This window comes from Equus przewalskii, chromosome 7, assembly GCF_037783145.1.
Source record: "Equus przewalskii isolate Varuska chromosome 7, EquPr2, whole genome shotgun sequence".
NCBI lineage: Eukaryota > Metazoa > Chordata > Mammalia > Perissodactyla > Equidae > Equus > Equus przewalskii.
In genome coordinates this window covers 46,106,435-46,128,200 of record NC_091837.1, presented here as the reverse complement: position 1 = coordinate 46,128,200, position 21,766 = coordinate 46,106,435, and the positions used below count along the sequence as shown (strand labels likewise).

Below are 21,766 nucleotides of genomic sequence, written 5' to 3'. Positions count from 1 at the left end.
TATATCCTCCTTCTCTGCTAATTTTTTTCTTTTAAGATCCTCCCTAACATTTTCTCTCACCTTCTCTAGGATGTAAGTCCCATAAAAAGCAAAGTTTTCCATCAGTTTTGTTCTTTTCTGTATCTTTAGGATCATAAACAGTGGTGCTAACTGACCCCACTAAATATTTCTTGAATGAGTGACAGGCACGGATCCCTAGATCATGCTCTTCTGTCTTTCCTCATCCCCAGCAAGATCCCATAGCAATTTTAGTCCTGTGCCAAATAGAACTGTGCTCTTCTTGCCCTGAATTCTGGTAAGCCCATGAATCCTGTCTCCTGGGGCAACTTCCTCCTAGGCCCTTTAGCGTTAGAGTCATTTTTGATGCCTGAAGGGAGTGATTTGTTGTTTTTCACTGCTTGCGCCCTGAGGGACCTCAGACATTTTCTTCCTTAGCTTTGGTTTGTCCAGCTTCTGAGGGAGGAATAGTCCTTTTTTCCATATTTCTACTTGTAGTGAGGGATCGGCCTCTGTGGTCTACTTCCTTTCCAACTGGCTCAGCTGGGTTTCTTGCTTGCCTTCATGTTTATTCGTTTGTTTGATTTGATTATCTGCTGCTTAATTTGGCCCATCTCTCCTCTATCATACAACGCTGTTGGGCCTGGCAGTAATTTCCTTATCCTTCCTTCTTGGCTTCTGGATCGTGAAATTGTTTTTGTCCAGGCTCTGTCCCTTGAAGTGTCCCTCAGTAAGAGATATAAAGTTATCGTGTTCTGAATTTGCCAAAGCATTATGTTGTTTTTCGAATCAGTTTTGCCCACGTTCCTCTCTCCGAGTAGGGTACTTTTGCTATCAGTCCAGGATCAGGCTACATCAGTCCAGGCTACTTGAAAAGTCATCAGGATGTGCATAGTTTCCTTTTCCCCTAAAATCTGTCAGAACTGCCCTGTATATTCTTAACATTCTCCTAAGGTAATTTCTCTTGTCCTTCCACCAACGTCTTATCTTTTAAATTTGCGTCTCTACCTCTGTTCTTACTTTAGACTTTTGTTTTTAATTACTTCATTTGTCTTCGAGTCTCTTTTCAGGATTCTAGATTGGAAAGACACCTTCAGGGATGGGAGCTTTCTCTCTTAGCTTTGACTTTGTGGTAATTGCATGAACTTTTCTGTGTGTATACTTACATGGAGAGCATTGATAAGATGTCCCCTCAACCTACTTTGTTTTGTAGCAGTTAGGTCTATCACCCATAGTCTGGGTCCCTGATATCCAAATGATAATTAGGACTTATATGTGAACAACCAGCATCACTGGAGACCTGTGAGGCCATCACTCCAGAAGCCCCGTGGATCTAAACCACCTCCTTAGTTGTATGCCATTGAAAACAGAGCAAAGCAGCCAGTTGGGTGTCAAACATCAGTGCCGAGTGACTCACTCTTGTAAAATTGAAGAGTACCAGCTTCAACAGCACATGTAATAATTCTGCAGCTGCAGTATGTCAAGGCCCATAGGTTCACTGAGGCCAGATTTTAGCCCTGGTGCTTAAATTCAAGATCTCCTTGCTCAGAAGCCTTTGGTAGGTTATTTATCTTATGTATTAACTGATTCCCCTTCCCACCATTAATTTTTCTTTCCTCCTCTGTCTTCCCCTTCCCACCCCACCACACCCGAATTCAGCTGGTACTTGCTGGACTGTTACCTCTAGGATGAACTGGCACGTATACCTCTGCTACTGAAGGGCTTCTCCCTAATTGGATGGCCACACTGGATCTTTAACTGGAAATGACCTCTGGCCAATGGTTTTGAATCCCACCCATATATTCTTTTATGTGTTTCCTTTGGCAAGAGGACCATCTGTGTTTGTTCCCACATTCAGACCCTTGAACTCTAATTCTCTTGGTCTATTAGGACTTTGGGTCCCAGCTTTCTTGGATCAGACAAAAGCATGTTGATTCTGCTGTCTGGATAACAGTATATTCTGCTTGAAATTAAACTTACAAACAGTTTGATTAGAAATAGTACTTTTGGGGCCGGCCCGGTGGCACAGTGGTTAAATGTGCCCGTTCTGCTTCAGCGGCCTGGGGTTCACCAGTTCGGATCCTGGGTGCGGACATGGCACCATTTGGCACGCCATGCTGTGGCAGGTGTCCCACGTATAAAGTAGAGGAAGATGGGCACAGATGTGAGCTCAGGTCCAGTCTTCCTCAGCAAAAAGAGGAGGACTGGCAGTAGTTAGCTCAGGGCTAATCTTCCTCAAAAAAAAAAAAAAGAAATAGTACTTTTTTACTTATGTTAACTTCATTGAATAAAACATCGTGCAAGTATGTAGATGAATTCTTGGCAAAGTCTGTTAACTAATTATGTCTTGATTAGCATGTTCAGTATGTTTCAAAAGATTCTTTACCCCAAACTCCTTCATCGTTTTAAAACTTACTTTACAAACTCTACTCATGATAAAGCCTTTCATACTCTGCTGTTTAAGTTGCACACAAGGTTTCTTGAAGAAAAGGATATGTAGAGTGAAACATAATGAAATTATTTTCACCAGAGTTGGCAGTCCCTATCAGTTTTTACTTTTTATTTTTATATTTATTTTTCAAGGCCCTTTACCCATTGGTGGCAACTAATATATTTAGGTGTTAGTACTGTTTTAGGAAGCCAAAATAAATCTAATCCTTCCGCTACATGATATCTCTTAAAATATTTAAAGACACAAATATATCCCTAACCATCCCGTTTTACGTATTTTACATATTAAACACCCTCACTTTCTTTAAGTATCTGTCATCTTGCAAGGTTTCAGGAGATTTACTTTATTCCAAAAGCACGTCAACTCAATGTTCCTTTTGAAAATTGACTCGCAGAAGTCAGCATTATACGTCACATGGGGTCTGATTTGTGTGAAGTCCAATGAGATGATCACTTGCTTTGGTCTACTTCAGTTCTGCAACCTGTTATTTTATTAGCTCCTTTTGACAGTTGTGTATACAGTAGACCAGTGTTGAGCCTGCCATGCCACTTCCTATTGCTTGTCCCATTTATTTTGTCATTTTTCACATGACCCGATGTCAAAACAAGTTTTCCCCATCCCATGTGGCTAAGGTTGACACCAGGAACAAACCCATTACTATTTTTGAAACTAAGTATTGTAAAATGATGTGACCGAGACAAAATAGTCAAGACAGTTTGTTATAATGTCTGCTAATTTATGAAATTTTCTGTAATTATTTGCTATGATCATATGTATATTCTCTACAGTTTAGCTGTAACTTGAAGACGTGTGGCCGTGGCACAACTGGAAAGCGTGCTCTTTTCTTTCAATGCTATCCCCAGTTATGTGATCACAAAAAATGTTGCTTCTACTTATTAGGTACAAAAATTTAGCAACGTTTTGTTTTCTTAACAAATATAAAGGTTTGTTACTGCCTTAACTATGGCAGTAACTCCTTCCATGGTTGTACCCCTTTTTTCAGGTCTAAAACATTTTACTGTTTTTTGAAATGCTGGCCACGCTGAACATACAGCAAATATATTACTTTATTTGGGTTGAAATGAAACCTGATGAGTTCAGTTAAGATTGATTTGTGGCTTTGTGCACACTATTTTAGTTTCTACAAGGGACTAATGTATTAGAGTATATGTTATCAGGTACCTTATCTCTACCAACTCTGTTCACAAATTATTTTGTCTCACCACCAGAAAAATCTATCATATTTACTCTTTTTATCATAGATATGTATAGATATTATAATAGATATTTATAACAATAAGAATACTGATCATGTGGACTATTAAAAAAAGCTTTAGACATTTCTTAGTGACACAGGTACTCATAACAAAGTTGAGTGATTTCTAGAGTTCATTAAATAGACTACCCTTCTTATATTACATTCTCTTATAATGTAAGGAAAATAGCTGTATACTTCTCACTTAGTGATATGGAAAATTATAGAAAATGATTACGGGTACATGGGAGTATGAGAGCTAATTATGGTAAATATAACCAGTATTAATGCAAGCTTTGTAAATGGATCACAATTTTAAAACTTTGAAAACAAGCAAATGAAAATACAACTGTAAGACTGGAACATTTCTCCGACTGTTACATATCTCACAAGCAGCTGTCTTCAGGTCACTGACATAAAATAGATACGTGTTAGCACTCAGTAGATATTGCTTTATTAGAATTTCAAATGAAACATGCAACTAGAATAAACTTAGGCTGATATTTTATTCCAAAATTAACAGGCATAATTAATATATTTCTTGTAGGCTATCTCAAGATCTACTGAAAGACAATTTAGAGATAAACAAAAATTTATATTTCTACTAAGGTTATTAAAAAGAAAAATAGGCTCATTTGGGAAGAATACAGAGGATGGAATTAGTAACAATAGTATAAAAATTTTCTCAGAATTCCTTATCAGAGCTCATCAGTCATTAAGTGTTTCATGCCAGTTTTCTGCCCAATACTGTCAGACTCACAAGTATAAGATGTGATGATTGCTTACTTCATAATTGGGAAGATAGACACATGGAGCCTCCTCTGAAGAAAGATATCAAAGGGAAACGTGTCACTGAGCCTATGGAAGAGTCTAACATCAACATTTGTTAAATTACTGTTCAAAACTTATTACAAGCCAATGAGGGGGTGGTGGGGTGGGAAGAGAGGGGGAGCAGTGTGGAATTGTGGGAATATCCTTAGTCTGGGATATAGAAGACGTGGATTTTAAACCCAGCTCTACCACTAAGTATATGATGATTTGAAGGCAGGAAGTAAATACTTAAAAATATACTAGTCATATGCTTTAAACAAGTAATTTATTCATGCTGTACCTCAGTTTCCTCATTTATTTTAAGTGAAGTCATGAAGTCAGGGATTTTATCTGTTTTGTTCGTTGATGTATTCCAAGAATGAAGAACAGTACCTGGCAAGATTGTTTCTCAATTAACACTTGTTGGATGGATGAATATTCAGGCATGAATAATTGCCTAGAGTAGCTAGATTGACTAACATTATACTTTAGTTAATTTTTACCTTGAAGGGTTGGCAGGACTTAGACATGTTAAAAAAATCTTTCACCTAACTTATACAGGTATTAAGATTTCATTCAATATCGGGAATGTGAAGTTCATGTTGAAGTTAAATGGCAACTAAAAGCCGGTGTACCATATTGGATAAAATCAATGAAAAAGATTGTAAATCTCAGAAAAACTTTAGCAATATTGCAAGAAAATAATAAGCTTAAAATTAATGAGAACTACAATATTGAGATGATATGCTTAAAGTTTTATCTATCTTCAAAGAGTTGAAAAATTATTTTTTATACTAGTAAATTTGATATAAAAATCATAGGATTTATCTGCTTTACAAGAAATATTTTGTCAAGAAAAAAGAGCAAATTATTTAGAATTCTCTTAATATTTAGAATGTCAAACATATTTAAATCATTTTTAATTAAAGATATAGGCATTCATATGTTTGTTGAACAATAGAGAGACCAGTCAATTTGTTTATCTACAGTTTTGTCTGAATTTTACCCTTCATGCTCTTCACCACTGGAACCAGATTCAATCAACATTTTATTTTTAACGCCCATGTGATCTTTCCCAAATAAGAAGGCCATTTGACTATTACCTTAAGTTTAATTTAAGTATGCACAGCCTCTTGTGTTAACTAACCTTATTATGGTGGACATTTCACAACATATACATGTATCAGATCACCACCATGTACATCTTAAACGTATGCAATGTTATATGTCAATTAAATCTCCATAAACCTGGGAAAGAATAAATAAATAAATATAGCCTCTTGCATTCACTGTAAAAACATATTACTTGATGTATCTAAAATGCCCAAGACAAGGCCAAATAAAAATTAGTAAATGCCAGTGTTACTTTTGTTCTTAATCTAATGTTAAAAACTAAAACTTTATGGACGTTTAAGGTTTTCCATTTGATAATATATTTCCAAAGATCTTACTCAGATTACTCTGTGAAGTGTTGTTATCCCTATTTCATGGAAGAAGAAACACAGAAAATTTAAGTGACCTGAGTCCACTTACACAGCTAAAAAGAACCATTAAGAACCTCAATCCAGGTCTGCTGTTTCCTCCTTCAATGCTTGTTCCTCATGTTACTGTTGCCCACGTCACCATGGCCCACATCACCATGGCCCACGTCACCACAGCCCACACCATCATTGCCTTCACACATGGCTGCCTCCCGCAGGATTCCAGCCTGAGTCAGCAGATAGACAAAGTGTAGTACTAGTGTTTACAACTGATCCAAGGTTAAGGAATGCTTTTTGTTTGTTTTGGGGAAAAGAAGTAATTAAAGATTTTTCTTGTTGTCTACTTAAGAGGATTATAGCAGTCTTTTAGATTATCATTCTGAGAATAGAAGTAGTGTATCAATACGAAATAACCCACTTATATATGTACTTAACCTATATAACATGCCGTATATTAAAAACTACAGATTTGCAATGAAAATATTACCACCAAATACTAAACAGCAACAACCAAAGAATAATAAAGAAACAAGGGTAAGGAGGGCTGTTTTTCTCCCCTAAATGAATTTGGGCATGTCCAGGAGTCCAAAAAATCAAAAGCTCACTCTCTCTCGCTTGTCAGGTCCCCTAACTAAAGGACTATTCAGTAGTAGATGTGTAAGATAAAGAAGGTGGGGGAAAAGGCTCTTAGAGGAGTGGGCACAGAGTGAGGGCAGACATCCTATTTCCAGTGACTGAAAATCCATGAAGAATGTGATTTAATGCAAATATCATTGTTATTTGGGCAAAAAAAATTCAAACTGTCAAAATACATAAAGTGAGAGTAGAAGATAGCTTTGTGTTATCCCTGCTGAGTTCTATCACAGTAGTATCTCTGGAAACTGGGTTACAGTAATATGTGATGGCAATCCACAAAAAATAATTAGCACTAAATAACCCAAAAATGATAGTCATGGCAAGTGCAATTACAAAATGGCTTTTTATGCATAGCTAGTTCAGGGCAGGTTTCTTTTAAGATGAAAAAATAGTCTGTGGTTCGTATGCTAATCTGCTAGACATCTTTCACGGAATGCTTGACGTATATCTTCCCCCACATAAAACCCACACGTACTATTCTTACTTTCAGAATGCTAACATGCCTTGGGTTCAAAGTAACCGTGACATCCTGAAATTATCAGAATTGGAATTACAGCTCAACAGTGCACACCGGCTTAAAACACACACACACACACACACACACACACACAGTCTCCATTTGTGAAATTGGATTGTAATTAAAAATTTAAGAATTCTGTAATCCAGTTTTAGGTTAAATAAAACTGTGTAATTTCATGTGTTTATTAAGGTTCTTTCTGATGGAAGAAGCTCACAGTATGATTGGAGCATGAGGACCCCCATTGCACACAATCCTCGGTTGGAGCATGGCTATTTTTCACAATCCTCTATATCACTTACATGCACAGAAAGATGATCAAAAGACCGTTATACTGGGAAGGGAAAAAAAAAACTTCCTGCTGTTCTGGTGACAACATTTTATTTCAACTTTTTCTTCTTTTTAAAACTCAGCATGAACTAAGCTACTAAGAAAATTTATTTATGGGTTAGAAACTATTCAGTGAAGTCTCACAAGCAGCTGAACTATGTAATAAGTGGGAACCAATATTCATGCATATTTAACAGGTAATTTAAGATACACATTCCTTTAAATATTACATATTTATATTCATGCGTACATGTATTCTATAGTCAGATACATATAAACTATATTTCTTATTTAAGCCTTATATATAGGTTAAAGGTGTCATGTAGAATTTAGAGGGCCAGATATTCATTGCTTGAGTTTCACTGACCTTACAAAATAAAAAATAGAATTTGAAAATTATTTACTGGTAGAATCATACTGTAAGACATATTGTACTTTTACCAGGAAATACTCCTTACTATGGGAAAATACAATTGTTTGATTTATTTTAACTTCTGTCTATAAACAGAAACTCTGAAAAGATCCCAAATAATCAAGAGAGCTCATTATAATTCCTCAGACTGTAGCCAAAGCAGTTTCACCATAGCATAATCATGATCATATCTCTCATGCCTCCTCACTCCCCACTGCCCCCCCTCAAAAGACCCCAAATGTCCGTGGTTTCCCGTTTTTGTTGACAATGACCACAACCATCGCACAGCCCACAAGGGTTTATCTGGCCAGGTTCTTCCTACCCACTTGCTACCCCACGTACTCCTCCCTCTCTCTTTGTTCCCACTGCCTCCAGGACGTTTGCACATGTTCTTTCCTTGGAAAGTCTCTCCTTTACTCTCTTTCTCTGGTTAACTCCTAGTTATATGTCCTATCTCAGTTCAAGAATAATTTTCTGATATTTGAGCAAAAGCTTTCCTAACCAATGAACTCTACCTCCAAATACAGAAGCTGTTCCTTTGTTGTATTTCCATAGCACTATTTCCTTCAAAATACATATGTATCTCAGTTTACAATTTGTTATGGGTTACTATTGATTAATGTCCATCTCTCCCACTCAAAGATAAACTCTACAAAAATAGAAAACATATGAGTTTTTACACACAATGTAACAATATGGCTCTGCACAATGGGTAGCACATAGTATGTGCTCAATAACTATTTCTTATGAGAATGAGCCAAGCTGTGCTCTGGGCACTTATGATATTTAAGAGGAAAAAAAAAAGAATAGCTAAAATCCCATTTCCTTAGGATTTACATTCTAGCAAGGAGAGAAGGACCAAAAAAATACACATAATAAACAAGTAAATTATATAGTCTATTAGAAAATGATAAATTCTGTGCAATATGGAAATTTTTTATTAGTAAGGGAATCAAGAGTTCCAGGCATAAGGAGAGATATAGGGGTAGGTTGAAATTTTAAATAGGATTTTTAATACATATACACTTCTTTGAGAAGGTGACACTTGAGCAAAGGCTTGAAGGAAGTGAGGAATTCACCATGTGGCTGTCTGAGGAAAGAGTATTCCTTGGAGAGGGAACACCCAGTGCCAAAACGGGAGAGTTCCTGGAATAGCAAAGTAACCAGTGTTGCTGGAGTGGAGTGAGTGGACAATAGTGGTTGAAGATGCTAGAGAAATAATGGGGACCAGATGCATTAATGAAAGTAATGAAAAGCATAAAATTTTAAAATGTGTTTTGATCCTGTTTCATTATTATTAACTACAATTTATAAAACTGATTATAGTATGCACCAGATAGAGATAACGTTATTATATATTTCCAGATTAATTCACCAACTGCCCAAATGAGAAGTCAGTCCCATTTCAGACAAATTCCTGGGAAGAATTTTTTCTTAAATTTCAAAAAGTGATGGCTCAGGGGGCATGGGTGATGCAAATTATTTAGTTGCATAATACCAATGTGTTCATCTTAATTGATCAGCAAAGTCTCATTTGTCTTGGAATATTCATGGTTAAGAACTGGTTTTATTTCATCATTTCTACTTGTTACGCATTTAGACCTCTGTATTTAAATACTCAATAAAAGGCTGGCCCTGTGGCCAAGTGGTTAAGTTCAGTGTGCTCCACTTTGGCAGCCCAGGTTTGTGGGTTCGGATCCCAGGTGCAGACCTACACTACTTGTCAGCCATGCTGTGACAGTGACCCACATACAAAACAGAGGAAGACTGCCACAGATCTTAGCTCAGAGCTAATCTTCTTCAAACAAAGAAAAGGAGGAAGATTGGCAGCAGATGTTAGCTCAGGGTGAGTCTTCCTCAGCAAAAAATAAATAAATACTCAATTATAGTTGAGGGTTCCTCAATCATAGCTATCAGAATAATGATTTGATTGAATTGCAACAAGTACCAGGTTCTGCACTTCCTTAAAATGAAGCCCTCCTGCATGGATAGGTTGTTTACATCTACTTGAACCTTGTAAAGGTTCCTTTACATTTGAGTAAACACAGCCTGATCTTAATACTAAAGCCTCTAATGCAAGTCATATCCTAGTGGAGAAGTAGGTGTAAATTACTTAGGCTTTAATTTACACTAAAGATATTGGGTAAATTTTTGACTATCCAAAGTGACAGGGAAATGGAACATTTTCCAAGATAAACCAGAAGTTAGGCTGTAAAGCAAACCTCACTAATTTTAAGAGGCTAGAAATAATACAAAGTATGTTCTCTGATCACAGTGGAATGAAATTAGAAATCAGTAGCAGTAAAAGATTTGGGAAACTCACAAATATATGGAAATTATGCAGCAAACTCCTAATGACCAGTGGGTTGAAGAAGAAATCAAAAGGGAAATCAGGGGCCAGCCCTGTCACTGAGTGGTTAAGTTCGAGCGCTCTGCTGCAACGGCCGAGGGTTTCGCCAGTTTGGATCCTGGGTGCCAACATGGCACCACGCATCAAGCCGTGCTGAGGCAGCATCCCACATGCCACAACTGGAAGGACTCACAACTAAGAACATACAGCTGTGTACTCGGGGGCTTTGGGGAGAAAAAGGAAAAATAAAATCTTTAAAAAAAAAGAAAGGGAAATCAGAACATACTCTGAGATGAACGAAAATGAAGACAGAACACACTAAAATTGCTGCAGTGCAGATAAAGCCTTGCTTAGAGGGAAAGGTATAGCTATAAATGCTCTCTTTCGAAAGAAGAAAGTGTTAAACCAATAACTAACCTTTTACTTTAAGACAATGGAAAAATAAAGAGCAAGTTAAATCTAAAGCAAGGAGAAAGAAGAAATAAAGATTCAAGCAGAAATTAGTCAAATAGAGAATAGAAAAATGATAGAGAAAATTGATGAGTCTAAGAGCTGGTGATTTGAAAACATCAACAAAATTGACAAACCTATAGCTAGACTGACCAAGGAAAAGAGAGAAGACTAAAATTACTAAAATCAGAAATGAAAGTGGGAATATTACCACTAATTTTACAAAAATAAAAAACGTAAGAGACTGTTATGGACAATTGTACAGCAACAAATTGGATTTATAAAAATTAACTCAAAATAGATCACAGACCTAAATATATGAACTAAAACTATAAGAAGAAAACATGCGGATAAATCTTCATAACGTTGGATTTGGCAAAAGATCCTTAGACATGACACCAAAAGCATCAACAGTAACAACAAGAAATAGGTAAATTGGACTTTATCAAAATTAAAAACTTTTGTGCTCCAGTGGACACCACAGAGGAAGTGAAAAGACAGCCCAAAGAATGGGAGAGAATATTTGCAAGTCGTATATGATAAGGGAATTGTATCTAGAATATATAAAGAATTCTGACAACTCAATAATAAAAAGACCATGCAATTAAAAATTGGGCAAAGGATGTCTCCAAGGCAGGTATACAAATGACCAGTAAGCACGTGAAAAGATCCTCAATATCTTTAGTCATCAGGGAAATGCAGATCAAACGCACAATGAGCACAATGTGAGGTAAATAACAAGTCAGATGATAACAAGGTAGCTAGGATGTGGAGAAATCTAAACTCTCAAACTGCTGGTGGGAATGTAAAATGGTGCAGCTGCTTTGGAAAATAGTCTGACGGTTCTTCAGATGATTAAACGTAGAGTTGCTATATGACCCTGCAACTCCACTCCTATTTCTGTACTCAAGAAAAATGAAAACATATGTCCACATAAAAACTTGTACACTTATGTTTATATTCCTAATAGCCAAAAGGTAGAAACAACTAAAATGTCTATCAGCTGACAAATGGATAAAGAAACAATGTGTTCTATCCATAGAATATTATTTGGCCATGAAAAGCGATGGAGTACTGCTGCGTGCCGCAGCATGGATGGATCTTGTAAACTTTATGCTAAATGAAAGAAGCGAGACACAAAAGACTATATATTATATGATTCCATTCATATGAAATGTCCAGAAGACAGAAATCTATAAAGACAGAAAGCAGATTAATGTTTGTTTAGGGCTGCAGGGCACGGGGATGATAGGAGGTTGGGGTGGGGAGATGATAGCCAAAAGGGTACGGGGATTGTTTTAGAGATGAGGAAAATGTTCTAAAATTGACTGTAGTAACGGTTGCATATATCTTTGACTATACTATAAAACATTGAATTATACAATTTAAATGGGTGAATTGAATGATGTGTGAATTATTTCATAAGAAAGCTGTTTAAAAAAAAGTGATGGGGAACAGAATTCGCGTAGACAAATGGAATCCACTGAATAGCTGCAAATCTTAGTTTAACAAAATAACATGATAACATGTCTTCTCTTTTTTAATGTTATATGAGGGCAACTGATAAAATTAACGTGTCTGAGTTTTGTTCTTTAGCAGGGAATCTAATGAACAGAGTAAAGGAAAAAATGGTCAGTCAGTAGATGGAGAAAGAAAAGAAGTCCACAAATCTCCATCAGTCCAGTATAATTGTCAGTTATCTGTGTACAGCCAGCAAATGCCTGGCATCCTCTGCTCAGTCAGGGCCACTAAGTCTTGCAGAAGACATTCCCTGTAGTAAATCATGGGGAAAGAGCAGTACTACTGACTAGCTGGGTAATGCCAGGACGATCTCAGTTCAACTGGGAAAGTATGTGAGTGTCTTTGGTAAGCCTCTTCTGAGTTTTAACTTTTTTCTGATGGAATATATTCTTACCAGCTATTGGTGTAAATTTGGATGTAACCAAAAAGAAGTGCTATCTCATTATCTCAGAAGAAACTCCTCATACAGTCTAGGGTCAGGCATGCCCCGAAGGAAAGTTTGTTGTTCCATCCCACATAGTGGACAATCTTTTCCTGCATAATGCCCAATCTAGGAAAACTAGAAATGTTTATTGGCAACACTTTTATTTATATTTACTTAAAATTGTAAAATACAGATCTGCAATCAGACTTGCATATGATTTTATTATCACTAAAGGATTTAAAAATCCCACAAACTGTAAAGTCAGCATGCAAACATAATTGTAATGCTGTGCTTTGAACATACGTCAGATAATTGCTAGTGGTGCAGGGTGAAGTGTTGGAGGGATTTTCTGGTTCCACCAAAACCAGGAAAAGAAAAGCGAACCTCCAAGAAGAGACCTGTGGGTGCTGGGGATGCAGGAGGGAAAAGCTGGGATGGGTTGGCAGTGTAAGAGATCAAGTCATTTCCCAACATGGTGAGAGGTTAAGGAGGGATTGTTTCCCTTCTTCCCTCCCAAACTTGTTAAAACAGGAAGTTTAGGTTTCAATGCCGTGTTAGTTTCCTAGGGCTACCATAACAAATGACCACAAATTGGGGGGCTTCAAACAACAGAAATTTATTCTTTCACAGTTCTAGAAGCCAGAAGTCCAAAATCAAGGTGTTGGCAGGACCACTCTCTCTCTCTCTCTAAAGACTTGCTTGACTCTTCCCAGCGTCTGCTGGCTCTTGACAATCCTTACTGTGCTCTGCCTTGTAGCTGCAATTTCTGCCTCTGTCTTCACATGACCTTCTTCTCTTGTGTATCTCTGTGTATCCTTTCCTCTTCTTACAGGGACACCAGTCACTGGATTTGGGGCTACCCTAATCCAATGCAATCTCATCACAACTAATTATATCTACAAAGACCTATTTGCAAATATGGTTACATTCGCAGATACCAGGCATCCAGACTTGAACATATCTTTTTGGGGGGCATAATTCAACCCATTACAAATGTTTTCCTTGAGGGGGAGAAGGAGAGTTAAGGTAAGCAGGAAATGCTTTTACATTCATTGAATCTGTGTCTCTTTTGCTCTTTATCTCATTTGGTGTTCCAAAGAGTACCATCTCTGTCAACAGAGTTGGATCCCATGTTGGCCTGCTGATAGCAGAAGAATAGTCTTGATTTGCAAAACACAGCTTGGAGGCCAGGGGCTCAGCGAGATTGTTATTTGCCAACTCTAATATTTTTAGGTGTTTTGGAGCTGTTGTGACTTCACAGGGCAGATAGCGATATTAGATAGAAACATAGAGCCCATGGGTGCTTGGTTGCTCTGTGTGTTTTACAGGGAATTCTGCCTCAGGGATATTATTTTTTGAGGATATATATTCATCTCATATTCTGTATATATTTCATATATAAAAGCTCTACTTACTTTAACCCAAGTAACACAAAATGTAGAATAAACTGAAATCACATCACACCTTACATCGTGATTTTTTGATGGATTCTTCTAAAAGGCGACAGATGAGGAAATCTTACAGCAGTTTATAGGTGAGAGTTTTTCAGAAGCAGTTTTAAGGACAAAAGTAGGCAAAGAATTATATAGTTCCAAGAAATTTGATAAATATATATTTCTTGAACAGATCTTCCTTAACTTACAATGGGGTTGTATCCCAATAAACCCATCCTAAGTTGAAGATATCATAAGTTGAAAATGTATTTAATACACCTAACCTACCTAACGGCATAGCTTAGCCTAGCCTACCTTAAACATGCTCAGAACACTGACGTTAGCCCACACTTAGGCAAAGTCATCTAACATAAAGCCTATTTTATAAGAAAGGGTTGAATATCAAATGTAATTTATTAAACACTGCACTGAAAGTGAAAAACAGAATGGTTGTCTAGGTACAGAATGGTTGAAAGCCTATCGGTTGTTCACGCTCGTGATCACAGGGCTGACTGGGAGCTGTGGCTCGCTACCACTGCCAGCAACATGAGAGAGAACCCTACTGCATATTGCTAGCCAGGGAAAAAGCCGGACTTCAAAATTCAAAGTAAAATTTCTACTGAGTGGGTATCCCTTTCATCATTGTAAAGTTGAAAAATCCTAAGTTGAACCATCGTAAGTCGGGGACCATCTGTGTAATATTTTAATACTATCAATACCATTTAATACTATTCATGCAAATATTATTCTACCTGCATAAAATTGGAATATACCCTGCAAAGATGATGTACTCCACATGCAAAAAAAAAAAACCCCTAGGAACCATGAATATGTGCATTTTCAAGCAATTCACATGGTTTTTCTTTGCATGAGGCTGTTTGACTTACCTTCTAGCACAGTTATTGCTCATTCACCTCAGTGTTTGGGGGTTAGAGCTAGACCTAGGACTAATGATGAATATTTTGTGCAATCCAATCTGCCGCTTCTGATCTTTTCCAAACTACAAATTAGGTTCTCTGATTTGGATTGAAATCATAATTAGAAATTATAGCTCAGAGGATAACAGCATAATATGCTGAGATACACATGGACTGTAAATTTGGTAATTGTATCTAGTAGTATTTTTTCTCACTAATTCTGGAACCTCTACTTGGAAGAGTTGTTGAGTTACTATATTTTGTGAAATGTCATCTATAGATGTGTTCACTCTCTTTACATTTTTAGTTATTTCTCTTATTTGGGTCATTTTGCAATCAACTGGATTATATACAGGGCAATCTCCCGGTCCTTCATCAGACAGAGGGATTCTTAGTTAGGGTTAGTTTGCATTCAGGAAGGATGGCAGTGCTTCAGCTCATATTCAGGGACATCTCCTTATTATATGAAACTTCCAGTCATCTCTCATTCAGATCAAGGCTCTTTTAATCTAGATTTTTAATGTAAGAATATCCTATTTATCTAGCAGTCAAATTTCTGCCAAATTAAATTGTCCTGAATACAGTCATGAAAGGAAAAATATTGTTAAATAATTTCAGGGAGAATTTGGTCATAGTGTCCACATGCTTTCCTTTGCAGGAGAATAGACATCCCTGTTGTTCTCACAGCAGAGTCTGCTGACCGTGGATTGTATGCATCATCCAAGGTACTTGATTTAATAAGCATGATTACCTGATCTTGCAGGCTTTAAGGCCTTCTCAAGTTATATTCAGTCATTTCAGCATAATCAATATTGGCATCATTAGATTAGAAGCAGGAAGGGCAAAAGCAAAGCAAAGGGAAATGGATGGGTGAGGTCAGACAGTTAAAAATACTAAGAAGTAATCATTGGGACTGATGAATCATAAGAATCATTACCCCCAATCCTTTCAAAACTGAGACCATTTAGTAGAGGTGCCTATATATCACAAAGACAAGATAATACAATCACAGATGTCTGCAGTGGTGATATTGAGCCATCAAGAAAACATTAAAGTATGTTTAGTATATTTTCTTCAGGGCAAGGAATTATGTAATATTTATTAGAAAGATTTCCAACAAAAATAGTTAAATATTTACTATTTCAGCATTGACAGACTAGTTTTCTCTTATCTGGAGAATTCTTTCATCCATACTAATTGTCCCCAAAGAATAACAGACAAAGGATTTTTTTTGAGGTTGCCTTATCTCCTGTCAACTCACGTATGTGAAAGTGTGTTATAGTATAAAAGGCAGGATCATCAGTGTCAAGTCTTGGTAAATGTTGTTCTAGAGGTTTGCAGCCATGGTTACATATGAGAAATACCTGGGGAGATGTAAAATCTTGGCTCCTGGGCCTCACCCCAGACCAATTAAATCAGATCTCTGGGCATTGGGTCTGGGCTTGAGTTCTTTATAAAGTGTTCCCAAATGGTTCCAGTGTGCAACCATTTTGCAGAAACTCCGTTCCAAATGAAGAAAAGCATCCCTTTACCCCAAGAATCTCAGACCAGTGTCTAAATCAGGAATATCCCCAGTTTATAGATGGGTTTTGAGTCAGCAGGTCTTTGGCCCTTCTGGAATGAGTCAGGAGAGCTGCCTCTGAAATCCTGTGTCTGTGCTGTAGAACATAATCCACAGGGAAAGGAAAATGCCCTTATGAAAACTGTTACTTCCTAAATATTAGAGTGATTGGACCAAACGACAAAAGGACATGGTGAATAAGAAATATTATTCTCTCTCTGAGGAGAGCATCTGAGACATGGCTACACAAAATGCATGGCTGGAATTCTATAGAAAATTGTTCTTGGAACTTTACTTTTGCAAAGTAAGCTTACCAAAAAGCATCTGACTACTGAATAAAAAAATGGAATCTATTAGCAATAGCCATAGAATGCTTGTCAGAGGTTTTGGGAACTTAATTTAGAGTGAGGGGAGTTAGGAGTTTCCATTTTCCAAATATAATAAATAATCTAAAAGATAGTTCTTTTGTTATAGAGGAAAAATAGTGATTCTCTTTTTTGTGGTATAGTTGGTTTTTTGTAAGGCCCTTCATGTTCAATGAGAGCTCCTCTTAAGAAAAACATTACAAATATTTAAAAATTATTACTTTCTTGTGATGCAACCACCAAAATATTCCATTTTAGTGGAATATGAATTTATCACGAAATGAATTATTATCATGAAAAAATATTTCCTGAAGTTTTAAATTACCAGATCATTTGTCTTATACTAAATATTTTGTACTTCTCTATTCTCCAAAATGGTACCATTTGAGATTCTGGGATACACAGTGACCCAGGAGATGGCAGGAGAAAGTTCGCTGACTGAGAACAGGATGTCTCCTGACTACTAGCAGAATGAGGTTCTGTTGTGCATTTTACTCTCAATAGGCTGCAGCCATGAAGAAGACAAAATGAAACAAAAACACTGCAACACGGTCTACCTGAGAGGTGCCGAGTGTTAGTGAATTTGCCCTGTGGTGGTCACACAGCATTACTTTGAACAATGCAGCAGTGTGCCCCGTCTGCAAAACTGATTTTCTCAGAGAGATCTGGTTCCTCTAGTGAGAGAAATTGTGATCATTTTGTCTGACACTAAATTTTCACACAGAGCTGCTGAACAAATTAAAATGATATTACTATACAATGTGAAGGATCCTATCATGAAGAGCATGAGTTTGTATTTCAATCATTAGCTTGCTAACGTGAAACAAGCTGCACTAGGAAAGCCATTTCTAAAGAAGAGCAAGAAAAAGGACGTTAGGAACAATTTTGTCTTTTTTTTTTAAGATTGACAGCTGAGCTAACACCGGTTGCCAATCTTCTTTTTTTCCTTCTTCTTCTTCTCCTCCCCAAAGCCCCCCAGTACATAGTTGTATATTATAGTTGTAGGGCCTTCTGGTTGTGCTGTGTGGGACGCCGCCTCAGCATGGCTTGATGAGCGGTGCTAGATCTGCATCCAGGATCTGAACCTGTGAAACTCTGGGTCGCCAAAGTGCAGCCCGCGAACTTTACCACTTTACCATGGGGCAGGACCCTAGAAACAATTTAAAAGAGAGAAAACTTCAGGATAAAATTATTTCAGAAATCTAGTTTTGCAACTAGTCATCATGGTTAGATGTGGACTTTTCTAGATAAATTTATGCATTTGTAGAATGTCTGTGATGTTCAGTTACTAGACTTATCGTTTGCCATTTTTCCTTCATGATTGTGACAATAATAGACTTTTTCAATGTTCCTTTGCAATGGTTTTTTTCCTAAGTGAAAATAAAATAACATTAGAATATGAATGGCAGTTCTATTTTGTTTCCCAAAAGGAAATTATTTCTACTTTCAGAGAATCAACTTTAGACTCAGTATCATGTGAAAATTAAATAGACGTGTGGAAAGGTCAAGCTGGTATTTCTTGGATGTGCTTACTCTTATCTTACTGTGGTTTGGCAGAAATTCAATAAATAGCAATAGATTTATAAAAAAGATTTCCTAATATTCTAACAGTTAATAGTCACTGACTACTCTGACTTACCAATTTTTAATAATTCACAATTCTGACATATGGCATTACTAAAAACCTTGTTCAAATTATCTCCAAATACCTGCCAATCACTAGGCAAGAACAGTTATATATAACACAGCAGTGAATGAAAGAACTCTTTAAATATCATTATGATTTATATCATTGATCTTATTCTTCACTGATTTCCTCTCTAATGTGTAATTGCTTAAAATTGACATTGGAACAACTTAAAAATTTACTAAATAATTGATTTTAGTCCATTAATTCTTATATTTTTTAGGCGATAAGCAGACGTAGAACATACTATCTTTAAAATAACAATATGTATTTGTGCAGTATTTCAAGTTAAATAGTTATTCCTTCTCAACATAATAGTTTTTATATTTACTATCTCAACAATTCTTACAGACACCTAACAATTCTGCCAGATTTTGGTGCAAATGGCATAAATGGAACTGTAGTCATAGGACATTAAAACAGCTCTAACCCACAACTCTGACTCTAAAACTAGAAAGTAAAAGGTTAACCTGGCACTATGAGGAGAGAAGGGAGGAGAGATGAAATATGGTAGGTGTGGCAAGAGTAGCTGGCTAAATTATTATCCTGATACCTGACAGCATCGAGTAAGCATTTACTCCTGTCTGTCTACATTCGTATCTCCTTTTTTCCTTCCTTCACTATTTTTACTTCCCTGGTATGCTTTCTATTTAGCCATACCATAGAATAAAATTATTTTAAGATGCTGTCTTTATTCTTTTTAAGAGTTCCAACAATAGAAATCAAATTCAAACTTTCGTATTCCAATAATTTCAACAATATATAAGCTCTCAAACTCAAGTAATAGATAGATAATTAATACATCATCTGACAGGAATACTTCCTTTGGTTGCAAGATTGGATTTTATGATTACTAGCATAGCTTCCAACTCTAGTGTTTGTTAAAAAAATATATAGGCGGGGAGAAGTTTCTCGTTAAACATTATAAGCAGACAATGTAACTGTGGAGTTTGCCAAAGTAATTTTATAGGCAATAAAGTATTTCTGCAAGGGAAAGATAAATAGCAAGTAATCTTTATAGTTTCCCACTGATAGCTCATCCATCTTTGCTACAAATTAGAAGTTCCAAAGATTAGGAGAGTTAGTGTGCAGGTAGCATGCAGCATTAATCATAGGATTAAGACAACAGTTGACTGAAATATTAGATTTATAAGATATAGATATGCATTTACCTTACATTACAGTGATAGAAGCAAATATTGATCTCCTAACTATCTCACTAGGATCGTTGTGTTTGTGAAAAGCTAGTCTCATAAAATGTCCCAAACCAATATATAAACATAAGAAAAAGGCAAAAGGAAAAGAGAATAGGTGCGATAGGGTCAGTAAATATTGTTCAGCTAATTCAGATAACCAGCGAGCAGGCACATTAGTAAACCCATGCCTGAGACGGACATCAGACTTGCCCAGAACGTCCAATTTATGTAAAAATTACTATTGTTTGTTTGGTTATATCACCTAATAAGTTATGGAAAGGTATACGTATAGCCCACATGCTGATTTTGGAAGTCTTCATATAAAAAGATGACAGAGCTTGTTTGCACGGAATGCAGTTGATTCCTGTTCATTTTTGTCATAAGACATGGATAAATATAATCTTCTGAAATTCACCTAAATCTCATTTAGTTTTAACTTTCTCCCCACGCAGTTTACTGGAGGTATGAAAAAACAGTTGAAATAATTATCTTACTTTATTTTCTCCTCTTCTAGCCTTTGAGTAGGAATGCCCATGATTGCTGAAATAAAGAATAAAGTGAGCAAGGAAGCCAAGGACCTGTACAGTCAGCCCTGACCTGTTCTATGCTGACCAGTTAACTCGTTAAGACACTCAGGAGTGACTGAACCCACTAGGAGTCCTCTAGTTCTTAGGATGAGCGTTTGTACCCTAAATTGCTGTTACATTGATTTTCTATGCTCCCTAGTTCCATTTCATTGTATTCTTTATCATCCAAGCAAGCAATTAGTGGAGTCTATTTATGCTTTATCTGTGGCAAACTCAAAATCACATTCTTCCCAAATTGAAGACTGTTTGTTGTAAAGTTAGGTGGAGTGTAGAGTTATTTACAGAGGTGAAGTGTTGGAGGTTGGTGCTAATGGGGTAGTTTTTTCAATATAATTTATTTTGGAAAATCAGCTGAAAGAAAACTGGCTCCCTGGGCAAAATGATCTCTAATATATTCTACAAATTTTAGGTTGCATTAAATTATTGAGACTAATAATCACATTTTAAGAAGCAAAATGTCACAGGAGAGTTCTGCATACTGAACAATTTAGTGTTAATTGTGTTAACTGGATTAAGACTTACCAGAAATCTGTCATTCTTTGAGAGAAAGAGTTTTAACTGATGCACAGGGAGAAACGAGGGGGAATTTGGGAAGTTCTAGGTAGGTATTTATTGTATAGTCAGAGAAATATTGGAAAGCAGGTGAAAAGCACAAAAGGAAATTCAAAGGTGAGATTGAAAGATTCCCTAGACAAATTCTGCCTTCTTTGTGGTTTTGTGTAGGGCCATAGTGGCAGTTGGTGCACCTGGAGAAAACCCTGCTGCCTTCCCACAGCTTCCAGTTTGCATCTGCTGGAGTTGAGCTTCCAGAACCAGTTCGAAAGACTGAGAACCTCAGGTTCTGTCAATTCAACTCAAGGTCCCCAAGCCCTGGCTTATTTAATCTAGATTTAGCCTGCATTTCCCTGTCATTTCCCAGCCTTCACTGCTAAAAGTTGGGAAAAGGGCAAGTGAAAGTAACAAGTCCTATCAGGATTTGGCTCAAGGCAGGGATTCTGAGAAGCCAGGTGGCAGACAGCCTGGGCGGAAGTCCGGCCTCGGGGGAGGTAGAGACAAGGCAGAGGTAGGGTACAGAGCTGAAGTGTAAATGCAGGTGGAGAATGAATCTTATGAACCAGTAATGGCGACAAGGGCAATAATCTAGCCACGATAGGGAGATCGTCAAGCACCAAGAGCAAGTCTTATACAATGTTGCCCGGAAAACAAAGAAATTGGGCTGCCTTCCTCTCGCTGGTCTAGATCTCAGCATATGGGCTCATTGTGGGAGCTGAGCCTAGCACAGACATTTGATGGCTTAGAGGGATCTGAGTGTGGTGATGAGGAAATGAACTATTGGCCTAAAATGATTCCTGTGTGAAGATGTACTCTCCGCCTCCCTCTTTCCC

The 21,766-nt window shown here is 37.0% G+C and overlaps 1 protein-coding gene across 10 annotated transcripts in view; it reads left to right on the top strand.

The window, feature by feature from the left end:
- The window catches only part of DLGAP1 (DLG associated protein 1), an 843,303-nt gene that overhangs the window by 153,169 nt on the left and 668,368 nt on the right, over positions 1-21,766 (top strand). The window contains exon 3 of one of the 10 annotated variants that reach the window (XM_070629774.1): positions 15,644-15,710. The exons of the other annotated variants lie outside the window; for them this stretch is intronic. The gene's annotated coding sequence lies outside the window, so the exon portion shown is untranslated. The remainder of the gene's footprint in view (positions 1-15,643; positions 15,711-21,766) is intronic. 10 annotated transcript variants of the gene reach the window in all.